The 6490-nt window shown below is 44.0% G+C and overlaps 1 pseudogene; it reads right to left on the bottom strand.

The window, feature by feature from the left end:
• Positions 1–5354: 5354 nt before the first annotated feature.
• On the bottom strand, positions 5355–6015 carry LOC113609263 (40S ribosomal protein S27-like; annotated as a pseudogene).
• Between the last annotated feature and the right edge of the window lie 475 nt (positions 6016–6490).

The following is a 6490-nucleotide window of genomic DNA, read 5'->3' as shown; positions in this document are numbered from 1 at the left end:
TGCGGAAGGGAAGGCAGGAAGGCAGGACTCCAAGACATTCTATAAAAGTCTTATAAACCTGAATGTTTTAGACTATTTCTGTTTCTTCTCCTAATTCACTCATTCAACTCTAAACTCTCAACTGCAGGAGGAGTTTGGTAAACAGCTTGAAGAAGTTCTTTCCAGTGCCCTGTTTACCTGCGTTTCATAGCCGCATACTGCTGATCTGTAACTGAAGAGTTGTTTGCAAAAGACAATGTTGAAATCATGAGTTATTTTTTTTCTCATTACATTCATTATAATTTCTGGGACTATGTTACCATGAGAAAAGATTTCATGTGGGAGAGAGGCAGAGAAGTAAGAGAGAGAGAGAGATGGAGGTGTGAGAAAGAGATTAATCAAGTTAATAACAAGCAAAGAAAAAGAGGCGTTATCCGAATTTGAAAGGAGTAAAATTTGCATAAATTGTCATGGAAGAAAAAGGGAGTTGGTGATAGTTAATGTACAGGAAGGACATTTGCTCTAGAATTATCTTACTACAAGCACTTTTTTTTTTTTTTTTTTTTGTGGTACGCGGGCCTCTCACTGTTGTGGCCTCTCCCGTTGCAGAGCACAGGCTCCGGACGCGCAGGCTCAGCGGCCATGGTTCACGGGCCCAGCCGCTCAGCGGCATGTGGGATCTTCCTGGACCGGGGCACGAACCCGTGTCCCCTGCATCAGCAGGCGGACTCTCAACCACTGCGCCACCAGGGAAGCCCCAAGCACTTCTTAATGTCACTAAAAGAACTATATATGCAATTTTCCTTGGTCTGAACAAATCCTTTTATATACTGCTCTTTGTGGCAGGCTATATAGCATGAGTCAGAAATTCCAAAAGCATGATAATCTTCATCCTTCGTAGCACCTGCTCCAACATTATGCTAATCATTGGTTGACAGCCTTTAAGGCTGATACTTAAAGACACTTCCTACTGTTGTATCTAAAAATGTATAGTTACGATACCAGATTAAGTTGATGAGATTGTCATTACTTTTATTTTCAAACATTAATTTTGATTTCAAATTTTTCAGAAAAATAAATTCTAAACAGAGAAAACATTAGTTTTTTAAACGGCTTGAACATACATACGGCTTGAACATACATACTGATATTTAAAAAATTGAAAAATGTCATGCAAAGATATCACTTTCTAGTGACTTCAGGCTGTTGATAACATTCTAAGAACCCTTGTTAAATGTGATTTCTCTTTCACTGTTGCCAATTCATCTCTTTACTATTAGTGGTACGGTAGCCCTCATAACTAAGGAGCAGCTTCAATTTTCATTCAGAAGCACCACACTTACAAAGAGGAGGTTTCATTTTGTCTTCTTGTATTGTGATAAATATACAAAATATAAAATTTACCATTTAAATCATTTTTAAGTGACCAATTCAGTGGCATTAAGTATATTTACTACATTGTGCAACCATCACCACAATCCATTTCCAGAACTTTTCCATCATCCCTAACAGAAACTGTACTCATTAAATACCAACCAGCCATTCCCCATGACCACCAGTTCCTAGCAACTTCTAATCTATTTTGTCTCTATGAATTTGCCTATTCTAGGAATCTCATATAAGTGGAATTATACAATATTTGTCCTTTTGGATCTGGCTTATTTCACTTAGCATAATGTTTTCAAGGTTCATTCATGTTGTAGCATGTAACAGAATTTCATTCTTTTTTAAGGCTCAGTAATACTCTATTGTGTGTATAAACCACAGTTCGTTTATCCATTCATCTGTTGATGGACGTTTGGGTTGTTTCCACCCTTTGACTGTTGTGAAAAATGCTGCTTTGCACATTGGTGTACATTGTTTTGTTTTTAAATATGATAGTGTTTATTTTCTCTAGAGATTCAGAGTTTTTAAAAAATATTTATTTATTTATTTTGGCTGTGCCAGGTCTTAGCTGCAGCAGTCAGGATCTTCGCTGTGGCATGTTTAGCTGCGGCATGCGGATTCAGTTATGGCATGTATGTGGGATCCAGTTCTCTGACCAGGGATTGAACCCAGGCCCCCTGCATTGGGAGCTCCGAGTCTTACCCACTGGACCACCAGGGAAGTCCCTCAAAGAGCTTTTTAAATTAACTGTTGCTTGGCCTCTTGTTAAATATAGCCCCACATTAAACCTTAAAATTCACAGCAGGTAGTGGACAATTTTGTATAGGCCAGTGTAGGATGGTTGGACTGTAGCCTGCACCTCTGAGGCTGCGCATTACAATTTAAAAATACTGAAGCTTCAATCCTGAACCAGAGCAACCAAATTAGAAGCTGGAGATGAGCTAAGGCATTGGTATTTTTCACCCTTCTCCCCCATGATTCTATTGTGCAGACAGGGCTGAGAACACCTAATCTAGGGTAATCTGATATCAGTCATCAGAGCGGCAAGTCTAAGCTAGGCTCCCACTGGAGCCCTCAGAGAACTAAGAGGAAACCTTATTTTATAGCCCATGTTCTCTATAATTAACCACAATAATATCACTCAGCTCCTACAAGAAATTAATTCATTTCACTAATTATGGCTACCAACTAAGGCTTGGATCAGAGCATTAAAGAACGAGTGGTGGGGCTTCCCTGGTGGTGCAGTGGTTGAGAGTCCGCCTGCCGATGCAGGGGACACGGGTTCGTGCCCCGGTCCGGGAAGATCCCACATGCCACGGAGCGGCTGGGCCCGTGAGCCATGGCTGCTGAGCCTGCGCGTCTGGAGCCTGTGCTCCGCAATGGGAGAGGCCACAACAGTGAGAGGCCCGCGTACCGCAAAAAAAAAAAAAAGAACGAGTGGTGGATTTCCTTGGTGGAGCAGTGGTTAAGAATCTGCCTGCCAGTGCCTGGAACACAGGTTCAGCCCCTGGTCCGGGAAGATCTCACATGCTGCGGAGCAACTAAGCCTGTGCACCACAACTACTGAGCCTGTGCTCTAGAGCCCGTGAGCCACAACTACTGAGCCCACGTGCCACAACTACTGAAGCCCACGCTCCTAGAGCCTGTGTTCCGCAACAAGAGAAGCCACCGCAGTGAGAAGCCCGCGCACCACAATGAAGAGTAGCCCTGGCTCCACGCAACTAGAGAAAGCCTGTGCGCAGAAGTGAAGACCCAACACAGCCAAAAATTAATTAATTAACTAACTAATTTTTTAAAAAAGGAATGAGTGGTGGCCTCTGAAGCCAGGATAACTGTGCCAGTAAAAATAAAACAGTGATTTTCCAAGGGAAAGGTGAATGTCTTATCCTGTGTTATGGACTGAATGTTTGTGTCCTTCCCAAATTCGTATATTGAATCTCCAACCCCAATGTAATGGTTTTTGGAGATGGGGTCTTTGGGAGGTAACTAGGTTTAAATGAGGTCAACAGAGTCAGGCCTGGGCCAATGGGATTAGTGCCCGTACAAAAGAGGCACCAGAGAGCTTACGCTCCCTCTCTGCACACACACCGAGGAAAGGCCACGTGAGGACATAGCAAGAAGACGACTATCTACAAGCCAGGAAGAGAGTTCTCAGTAGGAACCAACCCTCCCAGACTTTGATCTGGGACTTCCAGCTTCTAGAACTATGACAAAATTAATTTCTGTTGTTTAAACCACCTAGTCGATGGTATTTTGTTATGATAACCCAAGCAGACCCTGTGGGTATCCTACTCACCCTTCAAAGCAGAGCCTGAGTAAAAAAGAAGAGAAAGCCAATAAAAGATGCTATCTTGCCAGGACCTTTCAAAGAGCCTCAGAATTGTCCATTAAGGGAAGGAAGAGGAGCCTAGGACCTACTGGCTCCTGTCCCACACCAGCCAAGGGCTGTCCCCAGAAGCATAAAACTCTCACACTTCCAGTCTGCATTTCCTTGAATGCCAGATAGGTCTTTGGAGACATTTCACCCTATGCTATCAGGGAAGCCCCAAGGTAAAAATGGGAGTTAAAGTAACTGAGGGGACTTCCCTGGTGGTCCAGTGGTAAAGAAACAGCCTTCCAATGCAGGGGACACGGGTTCGATCCCTGGTCGGGGGGAGGGGGGGGAATTAAGATCCCACGTGCCGCGGGGCAACTAAGCCCACACGCCACAACTACTGAGCTCGTGTGCCTCAACTAGAGAGCCCACATGTCGCAAATTACAGAGCCCACTTGCCCTGGACCCTGAGTGCCACAACTAGAGAAGAGAAAACCTGCATGCCACACCTAGAGAGAAGCCCGCGAAGAGCCTGCACACCACAACTAAGATCCCACATGCCGCAACGAAGATCCCGCATGCCGCAACGAAGACCCAACGCAGCCAAATAAATAAATAAACGTTTTTAAAAAAAGAGCAACTGAGGCAAGGTGCTAACTGCAGGTGCTAACTGCATGAAGCTGTTTGCTACAGCAGTGGAGTAAAAAATGTGCAAAAACACTTGAGGCAGGGAACAAGGGATGTTCAGTGCAGGGAATTTCTGGAGACTCTATTCAGGCCTGTGGATTCCAGTGCCCACTCCAAACTCCAGTCACAGCCTTCACTTGAAGGTCCTCCCTCCATTCCAAAGCTTGGATGACTAGTGTCTGATTTTAGTAAGAGAGCTGATAGATTTTCTCACCATACACCATTTATCTACCTTCTATCATACTATCTACAAGTGTATTTCCATAATTTTGGAAATACAGGTGTAATGGTTAAGTTTGTGTCAACTTGCCTGGGCCATGGGGTGCCAAGATCTATAGTTAAGCATTATTTCTGGGTGTCTCTGTGAGTGTGTTCCTGGAGCAGATTCCCCTCCGGAAAGGGTACCAATTCCGACGTGGTAGTGGAATGATAGCTACCTACCTAAGTAGGTAGATATCATCCAGGAGCTCCTACACCACCTTGATGTCCTAAATTCAACTCGATTCTGACACTGTCTACTCAGAGATAGCATCCGATCCCAGTGGTTAAGGGTTCAGTCTTGCAAGCTGCCCCTCCCCCTCTGGATGCCAATCACAAACCCAGATTATCACCTATGCTGCTGACCAATTGACCATAGATTGGAGGTTCCCACAACCTCTTCCTCAGGTTTGATTAATTTGTTAGAGCAGCTCACAGAACTCAGAGACATTTTACTTACTAGATTACCAACTTGTTACAAAGGATATTAAAGGATATGAACCAACAGCCAGATGAAGAGATACAGAAGGCAAGGTAAATGAGGGAAATGGGGCTGAGCTTCTCTGCCCTCTCCAGGCACACCACTCTCCCTGCATCTCCAGCCTGGTGTTCACCAACCAGGAAGCTCTCTGAACCCTCTTCTGTGGGGGTTTTTATGGAGGCTTCATTACATAGACATGATTAATTAAATCATTGGCCATTGGTGACTAAAGTCAAATCTCTAGCCTCTCTCCTCTCCCAGGAGACCAGGGATGGGACTGAAAGTTCCAAACCTCTAAGCACACGGTTGACTCCCCTGGCTACCAGCCTTACCTTCCCCACCATCTTTAGTGGATTTCCAAAAGTCACATCATTAACATAAATTCAGTTGTGGTTATGAATAACAGGACACCCATTTCACCTTCATGGCTCTGAAGCAACTTCAGGAACTGAGGACAACAGGTCAAATATTAAACAAAAGATCCTTCCTTTTCTCTTATCACTCAGGAAATTCCAAGGGTTTTGGGAGCTTTGCGCCAGAAATGGGGACAAAGCTGCCCCCCTCTTCCACACACACACACACACACACACACAATTTTTAAATCCAAAATGTGTTCATTGGAATGGTTTCCCACTCACCTTAGTTCAGGGTGCTTTCAGGGCTGCTTCTGTCTACAGGAGCATTCTTCCGTAAACCTTGCTTTTTTCCCCGTAGGCTGGCAGAGGACAGTGGAACAGGCAACACACAAAACCACCATTTGCACATGGCTGAAGATGGTGGTGATTTTATAGCGTCCTGGTCATTCCACACCCATGAAGTAGGAACTGGGGCTCTGTACCAGGTGCTTCTTCTTGTGCTTCCTCTTCTCCTCTTCTGGAGAGGAATGAAGGAGGTCCTTTGCAAGAGGCATGTTCTTGTGGGGGAGGTCATCACCACAGGAAACTATATTTCTTATTATAAATCACAATATCACACCTCCCCTAAGTAGGTAGCTATCATTCAGTCCTATTAAGGGCCTGAATAGAATGAAAAGGTGAAGGAAGAAAGAATATGCTTTCCCTGCCTTACTGCTTGAGCTGGAACATTGGTCTTTTTCTGCTTTAGGACTGGGACTTCCACCACTGGCACTTCTGGATCTTAGGTTTTCAGACTCGGACTGGAACTATACCACTGGCTCTCCTGGGTCTCCAGTTTGCTGACTTCAGGGCATGGGACTTCTCAGCCTCCATAATTGCATGTACCAATTTCTTATTAAAAACTCATATATATACACATATTATATATATGTGTATATATATATATATATATATATATATATATATATATATATATTTCCGTTGGTTCTGTTTCTCCAGAAAGCCCTGATTAATACACAGGTCAGTTAT

The sequence above is a fragment of the Aethalodelphis obliquidens genome, unplaced genomic scaffold (genome assembly GCF_003676395.1).
Source record: "Aethalodelphis obliquidens isolate GAN/ISIS:26980383/991018 unplaced genomic scaffold, ASM367639v1 scaffold3, whole genome shotgun sequence".
Classification (NCBI taxonomy): Eukaryota; Metazoa; Chordata; class Mammalia; order Artiodactyla; family Delphinidae; genus Aethalodelphis; species Aethalodelphis obliquidens.
The sequence above is the reverse complement of the archived record's forward strand: the minus strand, read 5'-3'. Positions and strand labels throughout refer to the sequence as shown.